This window comes from Manis javanica, chromosome 4 (assembly GCF_040802235.1).
Source record: "Manis javanica isolate MJ-LG chromosome 4, MJ_LKY, whole genome shotgun sequence".
Taxonomy (NCBI): Eukaryota; Metazoa; Chordata; class Mammalia; order Pholidota; family Manidae; genus Manis; species Manis javanica.
Genome location: NC_133159.1, coordinates 37,260,108 through 37,273,710, shown reverse-complemented (window position 1 = coordinate 37,273,710; position 13,603 = coordinate 37,260,108).

The window sequence follows — 13,603 nt, the reverse complement described above, 5'->3', positions numbered from 1 at the left end:
AAGGACACCATCAGTAGAACAAAAAGGCATCCTACAATATGGGAGAATATATTTATAAATGACATATCTGATAAGGGGTTGACATCCAAAATATACAAAGAGCTCATGCATCTCAACAAACAAAAAGCAAATAATCCAATTAAAAAATGGGCAGAGGATCTGAACAGACACTTCTCCAAAGAAATTCAGATGGCCAACAGGCATATGAAAAAATGCTCCACATCGCGAGTCATCAGAGAAATGCAAATTAAAACCACAATGAGATATCACCTCACACCAGTAAGGATTGCCACCATCCAAAAGACAAACAACAACAAATGTTGGTGAGGATGTGGAGAAAGAGGAACCCTCCTACACTGCTGGTGGAAATATAAATTAGTTCAACCATTGTGGAAAGCAGTATGGAGGTTCCTCAGAAAACTCAAAATAAGAATAACGTTTCATCCAGGAATTCCACTCCTAGGAATTTACCCTAAGAATGCAGCAGCGCAGTTTGAAAAAGACATATGCATGCACCCCTATGTTTATCACAGCACTATTTAAAATAGCCAAGAAATGGAAGCAACCTAAGTGTCCCTGAGTAGATGAATGGATAAAGAAGATGTGGTACATATACACAATGGAATATTATTCATCCATAAGAAGAAAACAAGTCCTACCATTTGCAACAACATGGATGGAGCTATAGGGTATTATGCTCAGTGAAATAAGCCAGGTGGAGAAAGACAAGTATCAGATGATTTCACTTATCTGTGGAGTATAAGAACAAAGAAAAAATTGAAGGAACAAAACAACAGCAGACTCACAGAACCCAAGAATGGACTAACAGTTACCAAAGAGAAAGGGACTGGGGAGGATGGGTGGGAAGGGAGAGATAAGAGGAAAAGGGGGCATTACAATTAGCACACATAATGTAGGGGTGGGGCACAGGGAAGGCCATATAGCACAGAGAAGACAAGTAGTGATTCTATAACATCTTACTAAGCTGATGGACAGTGACTGTAATGGACTTGATAATAGGGGGAGTCTAGTAACCATAATATTGCTCATGTAATTGCATATGAATGATACCAAAATAAAGAAATAATGATAATAAAATAAAATAAAATAAATTTTAAAAAATAAGCACTTTTGTTAGGGGCATAGCTGCCTCTGGATGTGCCCAGATCCCTGCAGAGAGGCTTCTGCCCTGGGAGAAGCTGGACTGTCCTTTAGAGTTTCACAGTGGGGAAGGGGTGGGAGTGAGCCTATAATTTGAGCAACCAGGCTCTACAGTCTTGTAGACCAGGGACAGTAATACTTGGCAATCATAGGCTGCATGTCTAGGCCTAAGGACAGACAGTGTAGTGCAGAGTAGCAGCAGGCTGGCTCTAGCCATAGTTCACCAGTCCAGCCTTTTGGGAGAGTTAGACTTATGCTATTGTGACCAGTGAGTAACATGGATTAAATTATTTGAGGGGCTCAAGACATAAGAACTGCATTTGTGCCTGAGATACAGTTCCCTCAAACCAAGCCTTAGAACTGAACACCCGCCATTCACTCTTCACTTGTTAGGTTTAAACCAGTTGGACTGTGTTCCCCAAAGTTTTCACCTGGCATGCACCCTCATAGTAAAGGACTCTACAGCCCTTTCCTGAGCAGAAGAGAGCCTTGAAAGATGAGGAAGAGGTGCCTGGGGCCAAGGGAAAAGGAAGCAAGCACAGGAGTCCTGGGACACAGTTTGAGGACCTCACAACTGAACCAGTACAGTATGGTCACAGGAGAGAGAGAAGAGAGAGCTTCAGCTGACATGTCACCAGTGATGAGAAATTGACTTGCTTGTTTATCCCCTTTCTCTTGAGAGCCTTTTGAAATGATTAAGGAATAGAAAGGATGGAAACACACAACAGTGAAGATAATGGGTCAGATAACTTCAGTAGAAAAGATATTACAACAAATTTCAGGACCATAGAAAGCAGATGCAGGGGTGATAACTAATGCAGCAGGGCATAAAAAGCCTAAGTATAGAGTGTGCAAAAAAGAAGACATAGCCAAGGACAGAGGCAGTCGGCCTTGGCAGAAACAACAAGGCGCAGAACTTAGAACAGGGAATTATTTGTAAAACTGACACTGGGCAGTCTCTCCCCAACCTTGGGCACACAGCACCAGGAGGTCAGGTCTGCTCTCCAGGTGGGAGGTCATGGAGATTCCAGAGAAATCTAATGTCCCTTGAAGAAAGACCTTCATGTTCTGGCATTGAGGTGCGAGTGGGGGAAGAAATCCTCTGCTACAGTGGCTGACTGACCACCCAGTTAACCTAAAGCATACGAGCTCATCAGCAAGCTTTTTAGTTCTTCATTCTTAAATATGAATGGACAGTCAAAGGTTGCCACACATTTGAAGAAAGTCTCCAAACCGAGAGAGTAAGACAAATAAAATGACTTCAGAAGAAATGGAAAGAATGCAAGGAACAGAAAACAAAAAATGGTATGCTTTTATTAGTGTCCCCCAAAAGACCCAAGGAGGTATGGGATCCATAAAATAAAAACTAGATGGCATGAAGAAAAAATTTTTAAACATCAGAGAAAAAGACAGAGCTCTTGAAAATATAAATATGTCTAATTTAAAAGGTAATAGAATATTTTCAACTTAAGGACATTTCTTGGAGTGAAATAAAAAGAAAGATAAAGAGATAGAAAATATGAGAGAAAATACAAGAGACATAAAGGACCAATCCAAGAAATTAAAAGTCCAAAAATGGAATTTCTAGCAAAAACAGATAAAAATGGAGAAGAGAAATTATTTAAAAGTTACATAAGGAAATTTCTCATGAACAAAGTTCATAAAGCCTCCATATTAAAAGAGCTCAATATGTGCCCCTAAAAATGAGTGAAAAAAATGACCCACATTTGGGTATAGTATCCTGACATTTTTGAATGCAGGAATTAAAAAGAAGACCTAAAAGCTTTCTGAAGGGAGAAAAATGAAAATGAAGAAAAAAGGCGGCCACCAAGGAATGAAAAGAATGAACAAAATTCTCAGCACATGGGATGCTAGAAGTCAATGGAGAAATTTTTCAAAATGCTGGGAGAACAGTTTTCAACCTAGACTTCTACATAGGGTGAACTATCAATTATAGGGATATAATCAAGACATATAAAGGCATATACAAGGAGTCAGAATAGTTCTATGCACCCTTCCTTAGGGGTAACTTGAGGATGCCCTCCAGACAAATATGGAAATAAACCACTAAAGAAGAAAACATAAATTTCAGAAAAGAGTGGACTCCATGAAGAAAGCTGTGAAAGGAAGTGAGGATAACGGATGCCAGCAGACCAGACCAGAGTAGGAGAACAGAGGCCTTTGAAAGAACCTCTCTGGAGAAAGAAGGAAACTGGATGAAAGAAACACTGGATAAACACAAGGGAAGATATGGCAGTTAGGAACTTGAGGAAAAGAAAAAGTGGTATAAGAAAGAAAATGCGATCTAGTAACCACCAGCTCTACAGTCAATGATACTAACACAAGTACAAGAAAAGCACAGTTTATTAGCTTCTGAGTTTGGGGACGCATCGATAAAGCATAAAAGGCTTGATTCTCTAGCTGGTGACAGAAGAGGAAGTCAGAGATTCAAAGCATGAAGAAGATTCTATCTGCCTTTGTTGTCTGGAAAATGGAGGGGGGCATGTGGAAAGGATCTGAGCCCAGCCTCTAATGCCAAGAGTGCCCCAGGACCAACAATCAGTAAGGAAGCAGGAACCTCAGTCCTACAACCTCAAGAACTGAATTCTGCCAATAGTGTGGATAAGCTTGGTAGTGAATTCTTTCCAGTACCTCCAGGTATGAGCCCAACCAAGATGGTATCTTGATTTCAGCTTTGTGATACTGTGATCAGAGAGCCAGACTCTTACCTACACAATGATGAGGTAACATGTGGGTGTTGTTTAAAGTCACCAAGTATGCAATAATTTGTTACATAGCAGTAGAAAATGAATACACCCGGCATGTCCTTCATCTCCTGTCGGACCCAAACCCTTATTTTATGTCATATGCCATTAAGAGGTGTTTTGGCCTAGCAGTTAAGCTCTCGGACTGCAGACAGGCAGACCTAGGATAGAATTTTTCCCTTATGAGGACTAGGAGTCATGAACACAGCATACATTCAACAGAACTGTAATTATTGTTCTTATTCATTCTGTGAGCCTCTGTTCAGCTCTCACTCCCTCTGAAAATGTTTCCCTCACTCCCCACCTTGCTCATCTGGAAAGTACATCGCACCCTCCCCTGCATTTTTTACTTGCTGTCCGATTGCCTGCCTCATACTATGCTGATTAAATGCTCTCACCAGACTGTTACCTTGTTGAAGGGCAGAAATCTTCTTCGTTCAGAGCCTGCCACAGCCCCTGTAATGAAGAAGGAACTCTGAGAATGTTTATACAGAAGGAACATAAAGGAATTTTCTACAAGTCTAAGCCACCAGTGAGGAGGACTGCTCAGGAAGTGGTGAGTAATCTATTACTAGGTAGCTAGCTACCTCTCAGGGAGGCTGAAAAAGATTGGCTTCATGACATCTTGGGTCTTTGTGCCCTAGCTTGTATGTGGAAGCCAGGGCTTGTTTCGCAAAACAAGAACACACACAAAGGGCTGGGAGGCAGGTCTTGGAGTGTGAGAGACCTCTCCAGCTGGAGTTATAAGAAAAATAGAGTCAGGCGTTGAGCTGGGCAATAACTCATTCATTCAATTATCTTAACATGCGTTGTTATCTTTGGCAATCCTACACTCAGAGATGTTTTTTCAGACTTGGAAAAATAAGTGGGATTTTGACAGCAGCTTCATGGGGAGAAGCTTTTGGTAGAGGCCACATTATGATCAAGACTTGACAGACCAGGTCCTAAGGAGCAGTCTCAGACTGAGCAGGGGGCTCTGAAGTATGTGTTCAACTAGGAGGGAGGACAGATAGGAAGTTTTGGTTTCTGCCGTTTCCAGATAGGGAAAAGGTGAGAATGAGTACAGTGGGTCCTAGAAGGTTGGGGCTGTGAGCAAGGAGCTTCCCAGCTCTGTGCAGACATCTGGACAGGAGGTTCAGGTTTGTAGGTGCAGAAACAATTGACTCCCTGGCAGAACCAGCGAAATGTAGACGCAAGATGGATGGCGGGCGCCCCTTGGTGGCCACACTGAGTAACTACATCTGCCCACCCAGACAAGCCAGTGCCCGGCTGATTTTTTTTCACTTCCTTTACGCTTACTTGGGGATTGGGAGGACCCACTCCCCCAACGAGGGCCGCTCATCGCTGTGTGAATACTTCTGTGTCTGGGGTTGTGTGTGTGCTTGTGCTGTCCAATTGGGTAGGTATATACATGTGTGTGCATGTGCATTTGTATGTCTCAGTATGTATTGGTACTGGTACATGTGTGCAGGTTGTACATGCGTATATGTACTAGGTGCTAGTATGCAAGCATGCATTTGTGAGCACTGGCACCAGAATGTGCATCTGTATTTTTGTATGACTGTGTATCTGTTGGTGTGACTGCTTGTGTCTAAGCGCATGTGTGTTAATATAACTTTTTGGGCCTTGGCTTTCTTTTGTTACACATTGAAATAGTTAAGCTCCATAATCTTATTGTTTGTTTAAAGTTTGCTCTTGGATGCAGGCCTGTTTCAGAATAACTAGCAGATGCGAAAAGCATCCATTATGTATTTTTGCAATTAGCCGAAAACCCAGAAACTTTTCTTAAATAACAGACACAATTCTGTGGGTTGCTTATTGCTGGGAGCCACCTCCTCTCCCTGGATTGCCTGAGCAGGCTCTGGGCCCAGCCCAAGCCCAAGCCAAGCCAGGGAGGGTTTGCAAATTGTCCCTGGTGAAATGGAAAAACCATTAAGGGTTCAGAATAGAACTCAAGGGACAGCATATAGTGAGAAGAAAGAGAGAGTAGAGAGAGGCAGAGTAGAGCAGCCTCCCAAATATGAGAAACCTTTGTCAAACTGATTCCTTCAGCCTAGCAGTAATCCAGCATTCTAGTCTGGACCCAGCTAAATAGACATAGGATAAATCAACATTCTTGTACCTGTCTTAAAGTTTGTCCACTGTACTTCCCCACCTTATCTTTGCATGGTCCTATCTCCCACTATTTGACACAAAGACTCTCATCCCTCCAATGAGATGTGCCTCCCAACCCTCATTCATTATCACTGGCGTCCTTTTGCTAGTGCTGTTTCTGGAATTCTGTATCCTGGAATACGCTGTTCCTCTCCTCTAAGACAAAGCAGGCACCTCCTGCCCAGCAGCATTACCACCAGCAGACTTTAAGGACCTTTCCCAAGGACTGAGGCGGGGCACCTGGGAAGTGGAAACAGAGGCTTAGGGAAACTTCTCCATATTTGCATTCTATGGGAAGGCACAGCCTCTCACATTCCTTAGCCTTTCCTCCTGCTTCTATGAACGGGGAACTGTTCTGTGTCCTGGGTTTCAAGAGGACACAGAGATTGTGGCTGGGGTTCCAAGCATACTTCAGACGTAGATGGCTGCAACTTGAACAGGATGGTTCACAAACCACAGGATTGCAGGACTAGAAGATTCTGAAACCCTGATGAAAGGCATCCAGGCTCTGCTTGCCCACCTCCAGTGACAGAGTCATCATGTCCTCAAGCAGCCCAATTCACTGTAGGGCTGCTGAGTTTAAAAGGCCTTCCTTACCTCACTTCCACTGCCCGTGTGTGTACCCTCAGCCCACATTAAATACATCTGCTACATCTCACTTTGGATGTGTGGAGAGGGACAGCAGCTTCCTGGGCTTACCTCATCTTTTAGGACAGTAGGCTGCTGCAGAGTGAGATGAGAGCCCTACTGTCATGTTGGTACCTGTTGGACTTCTTTAGTGGGAGAACATCTGTGATCTTCTCACAGCACTTCTCCCCACACCACCCATGAGCTTCAAGGATGCGGAATAGACAACCAATTTGTGAGCATTCACTAAGATTATCAATTTGTCGATTCATCAAGCACTAAGGACCTACTCTATAGGAGGCACTGTGGATGTAAACACCAAGAAGACTTGGTCACTTGTCCACAAAGATGCAAGGCTGGAGTTTCAAATTCTGGCTCTGGTCACTCTGTTTAATAGTTCTCAGTTTCAATATCAGTATCACCTGGAACTTTATAAAAATGCAAATTCTTTGGCTACACTGCAGATCTGCTGAACCAGAAACTCTGGGGACAGGCCTAGTAATGTGTTTAACAAGCCCACCAAGTGATTCTGATATACTCAGAAGTTTGAGAAGGTTTAGATTTACCTGGGAAGCCTTTAAAATTAAATTAGAATTTCTGGGGGTGAGGCCTGAGGCATTAATTTAAAAAAAAGAAAAGATTTAAAAGGCATTCAACAAATGTTCAGCATACTGAGTGAAATCTTGTAAATAGCAGTGACTGTAAATAGCAGTAACAGCATAAGATATTACTTTGCCTTTCCAAGTCCTTGTGAGGAAGTGGTGCAGGCAAAAGCATGTTGGTATTGAGGAATGAGGGCTGAGAGAAAGGAGAGCTGGGTTCTAGGCCTGGTTCTGCAACTAACTCTCTGGAGGGCTTTGAGGAAGACACTTTCCTTCTCTCAATATACAATATAACATGTAAGAAATGCATAAAAATGGAGTAAGAATCTACTATGTGCCAGGTCAGTAAGAAAAGAGAAATACAACTAAGACCTCTTAAAAAGTCTCTTTCCCAGAGACTCATTGATCAAGAACTACAGTGTACAACTATTAGAAGAGAACTGGCTGGAAGCGCCTCACTTCATTCTCTCCCAAGTCAGTAAATGCACTTGGTGAGGGCACTGAGGATGCACTGTAGTCTTACAAGACTTCAGGTAGAAATTTATACTAAGCAGTTTCAGATTTGTAACATGAACCAGAAACTGTCAAAAGTCTTCATAAAGCAGAGGTTCTCTATATCATAACACAGAAACATTGAAATAGAGGTACAATAGGTAAAAAAAAATCCTATCTAGTTTAAACTATGGGTGGGTGGGTGAGACTTTTGCCAAAACATTGTTTTCTGGTTCCACTCTTTCCTTGTTTTCCTTCTGAGATAGTCACACTTTAAGTCTTTCTTCTAGTTGTGCACAAGAGTGAGGCTGATGGGACTGAGAATTCCTCTTCCTTCCCATCCCCAGTGTTTTATGGTTATCAGCTTCCAGTCTTGGGGGAATGAAAATAGAATCCTAAAGAGATTATAAGCAGACCCAATTAGGATACAAAGTTCAGTGATGCAACTTGTAGCTACAGCTGCAGCCAAAAATCTCCTTTTCAGTTTATTTTTTCAACAAGTATTTATTGCATGCCTACTATGTGCAGGCACTGGGAAACAGAGATGAGGAAGACAGACATGTCTGTGCTCCCACACTTATACTCTAGCAGGGGAGATGACAGTTAGTGAGCAATGTAACTTCACAAATTGCACATCCCAGTAATAGAGAAGATAAATGAGGGCAAGAGGCTGGTGGCTCAGGAAGCATGGTGGCATATTAGAGGTCATACTTCAAAATTGGGCTTTTTTACAGGGAGGCAGCATGGGCTGTTAGAAAGACAGGAGGCAGATCTGGTAAAGCCCAGAGGTCTGGGTTCCAGTTTCAGATTCACAACTGTCTAGCTGTAAAGATTGTAGGGCAATGAACTTGGACTCATTGGACCTCAGTTTAATCATCCATTGAATGGGAAGATCACCATCCCAACCTGATCAATTAGGAAAAAAAGATAACAGCACTGAGTTTGCCAGCACTAAAAGCACTATACAAAAATACAATAAATACTGTTAAGAAACCACTAGACTTGAGCTTTACTAGTGAGCTGGTTGAGGGCAGGGATTACATAATACTGACTGTGTTATCTCTAATCTGTCTCAAACATATTCTGAATGAATGGTCAGTCAATGTTTGGTGGTACCATTTTAGTGCTATTTCCATCTCCTAGTCTGGTGACACTGCCTAAGGACCAGTAACAAACTCTGATCCCAGTTACAAGAGTTAGCATCTCTGAAGTTTGGCTTGCTGAAGTGACCAGTTTGCACATGCTTGCATGAATGTGATTACAGACTGTAATAATACCTCCTACATACATGTAGCTGTTGTTCCATAGGTTATAATCTATGTATTGACATATAAAATAATGATTTAGCTGACTACAAATTAAACAGCTACTTCAAGTCAAATACACAAGCTGAACTCAGAAATAGCCATACATTTATTCAAGCCACAAGTTAAGGATAAATGAAAATAGAATGTGTTAAGATAGTCACATTCCTAAAACCCATTTTCATCAACAAAATACTCATGGAGAGGAGTGAGAATGTGGTTTATGATCATGAAGACTTGGACAGATTTTAAGAAACAGTGTTTGGTGGGAGTGGTTATGGGTAGAATACATAAGCTTTCACAAGAGCTACTGTGTATGAAGTGGAACTGGACTGAATCATTTCCAGCGTCTCTAAACAAGTGATTTTACTCTGCCCACCTCATCCCATCCTATCCCTTAAATTTTTGAATCTTCCACTAGCAAACAGCACACAGGCTACCTTCTTTCCCTCAACAGCACTGACCCAAACCTAAAGAAAGGCCCTAAACAGAGAAGAGAACACAGACACTATCTCTGTTCCACCATGCCTGATACTGGGTTTGACAGACATTCTGACACAGCATTTGGCACCAGGAGGATTTTGATGCAGCTGTTTTTTAACTTGGTCCTTTTGATGTTAGAATATTTTGACTCAATCTTAAAAGTCAGCCATTAAACTTTAGCATTTCTCCCTCCAAATAATGTAGGTAATGTGTCCATCTTGACAGCCATCCCAGTTGACGGGAGGGTAAGGTAGTGCCTTTTGAGCACATTACCAGGTGATTAAAAAGAAAAAGCGTTACATTTTGATGTGGCCTCATCACACTCTGGCCAAACTCTTTGCAGCTGCTTCAGAATCACTTGTGAAATGCATCTTTATAACAGACAACCTAGGGTAAGCCCCACCCAGCAGCCTTGTGTTTAGGTACTAGTGCTAAACTTTCCCTGTGGCCCTAGAAGCCCTTGGAGCCCAGTGGCTGTGAAAGGGCAGTTCCATCCAGAGTCCTCAAAGGGTTGCAGGGGTTTACAAACTGGCAAGGAGAGGCCCAATTCAAAAGTTATTTTTCCTGTAATCTCACAGAAGCAGCTACTAAGAGTGTATTTCTTTCAGGAAGCCTTCTAACATGTACACAAGCATTCCCAAAGGTCACATACATGACTTCTTTTGATTTTTACCTTTTCTTTTCAAATATGGTTACTCAACCAAATGAGAATGCAGCTGCTATTTATGTGATATGCTGCCTATCTAGATGCTTGATTCTGCTGTATAGAAGACAATTCCCAAGGTTAGTTTAGATTATCTACCATTTAAGATTGGCATATGATAACCTAACCTCTGCAGATGCTTTTCCTCTGGCTAGACTGTCAAAGGCCAATGTGAGGAAGTAATAAAGTTACTTCAGAAGGTATTTTAAGTAAAAAACAATTTTCTGTGGCTGAGACGCTCACTAGAGAAATGGTGATTTATTACCATTGTCTTCCCTAAAAAGGACAAAATAATTAACCCTCTGTAGGAAAAATGGAAGTTCCATGGCCAGAATCCTCACCTGATTCTAATCTATTCACTGTGCATGTGCAATGATGTAATATTATCCTAGGGCACAGGTGCATACTTGCATTCCTGTTGGCAATAAACCGTTATTGCCTGTGTTGCTATAAAGAGCTCCCCCAGGTGCTAAGAGGAGAGAGCAGGGCCTAAAGGTAACAGCAGCGCAGCCTGGGGCAGAGGTGGACAGGATTCTAGCCCTTGATCTGCCACTGTGAGAACAGAGCTTGGTATAAGCCGCTTTTAACCCACAACGTTCCATTGTCATTTTTCATTCTCATCGAATCCAGAGTGGACTTACCCAGAACTGAAACCCCTTTGGCCCGGAGCTACACCCTCTCATGCCTGGGTTTTAGGACGACAAGGTCATGAAAGACAAGCCTCTTTGTAGAAGATGGACCCAAGGAAAGGCGGTTCTGCTCTCTTGAGCAGGGGCAGCAGGGATCCCATAAAAGTCTGAGGCCTGATGATGGCCTGGAGCTGGTATGGCTGCCCAGGACATAGGGTGGTAGCCAGAAATTCAACTTGTCCTTCAGCTCTCCCCAGGACAGGAAAGAGTACCCTCCAGAACTTAACAGAGGTCCAAAATTGACATCACAATCACAATAATCACACCTATTTTTAAAGGCAAGCACATCTGGATCCAAGTGAGTAGTTACATCAAAGTCAGGGATGAGAAAATAAAGGGGAGAGGTGATTAGAACTATTTCTACCTTTATTCTTTGATACACAGTAAATGAGCTTCCTTTCTTTCATTAAAAAAGTGCTTAGCATTAAGGAGTATTTAATTTAGCTGAAGTATGCAGGTAGGCTAGAGAGAACTGAAATAAGCTATATAAAAATGATTATAGTCAACAGAAGTCATCTGCAGGTCTATCCACACCAGCATGTTAGTTTTAAACAGAAAATTCTTGGAAGGCAAAGAATGTGTTTGTAGCACTTTGGCTTGTGCTTGAATATGAAAACCAAACCTTCAGGGAAAAGATACTGACTGAGTCTGGCCAATACTTTTAGCCTATCTCCAGGGACCACTGCAATGTCAGGCAACCACTTAAATTATGACAAAGCCACAAGTCCACAAAACCCCTCCTGGGATACATTGTCTGTTGCCAATTTCTCCCTCAAAGAGATAAGCAATTGATGCTGCATGTGGGTAATGAAATAGGCTACTTGTGCTTCAATCCAGATTACTTCTTGAAGGAATGGGATAAAGTCCTGCTTTCTGCTTAATTCAAGATGCACAAACGTAATACACAGAGCAGAAAGTTCTCCTGGATCCTGAACTCTACTTTTGTGGAAGGACCCACATGTTAAATGATACTTCTTGATCCTTAATATGCTTTAGAGAACGGAAATCCAAACCAACCAACAGCAAGGGCCACAACACAAAATTTATTGGGATTATTTACTAAATAATTCATATACATCCAGCCACAACTAAATGGAAATAAAGTAAGCTAGTTTTAAAAAAAAAAGGAAAAAAGCAAGGCTTCCTCTGGGGTCTTTCAAGAAAGTGAAAAACTTCTTGGAGACTGTATCTTTAACAAATGGGAAGACCAAACTAGTGAAGTAAGATGTATCTCAATCAAATGCTAAACTCAATATTGCCAACATGTTTTTCTACTTAGAAGCAAAGCCTCATAATTTAGTAGTTAATACGTTTCTCAGTTTCTGTTCTCAAATGCCACAGAAAGAAACTTGACAGAGGAAAAGCACCTGTTCCAGCAGTCTTCTTGTTAGGCAGAGAGACAGATGAGTGGGATGAAAAGAGGGTGGGGCCCACTAGAACTCAGAGAGTTAATCAGATAAAGCCAAGAGCCAGAAAGGACTCACAGAATTAAGGACCTTTGCAATGTGAGTTCATTCCACAGGCTCTGAATCTGAGCTGACCTTGAGACTTGCTCTAGCTAATGCCAGTGGGATAGGGCAGACATAAGTCAAGAATCATGATTAATTTTCCTTAAAATGCCAAGATATGAATAGCTTAATAAGAACAGGAAAGACTTAGCTTAAGGCTAAGATTCCATATTAAAAGACAATTGGAAAGTTAGATTCCTGGCATATTCATTGGTAATCACCCAAAGAGCTACCTTAAGGCACAAGCAGTCCTAGCTGGTATGTTCCCAGTTCTTATGGGTAGCCACTACCTTGTAGAACAGGAAGTTTACCCCTACATAACTATCTAGAGGATTGACTATAAATAATGACATATTATCTCTCACTGTATCCTAAGACTGCATGACAGGCCTACACCTCCCTAACCCTTTACCTTTATTCCATTCTTGAAAGCCTTCAAAGACAGAATCCTAAGCCCTTAAGTGCACCTCCTTTCTGAGGTTACCCACACTCCCCTTTCTTGGAGTGTGTATTTTTAAAAGACGTCTTACTGCTCAACTTACTACATTTTGTCTCTGTGCTCTTCCAGTGGTGTCTTTTTCACTTTGCTATTTTATTCTATTTTCCAGACTTGAAGTAATGTCTTTACTCTCTCTGTTCTACTTTAGGTAAGAAGGGAGAGGCTACTGAGAGCTCTGATAGGAGCTGGCAAGTCCCTTCAAGGAGCTTTCCCTTCCTCTCTGCTTTATTCAAGAGAATCTGCCTTTGTCTGCCTTGACTCTGGCCCTTCCTCCCTTAGAGTGTACTCAAATAAACTTTTGTTCCGCTTCACTACTGTGTCTCTGCCCTTCCGTTCTTTGCTGCAGTGGGGACAAGAATCGAGGAGGACAAACTCAACTCCCAACAGTCTTAAAATACCTTAAGCTTGCCTTCACTGTATCAATATATTTAGATCCCCATATGACAGATTTCTTCACTTATGTTAGCAGGAATGCTTTCAAGACCTTAATCTTTACTCTTGTTTCATACTACAGCTGTTTGATTAAACCATCAGTAAAGTCCCTCTGCACTGGCTGGACTGAATCACTAGATAAGAATTCATTAGAATCCCTCCAAAGAAACCAAGATAATCACAA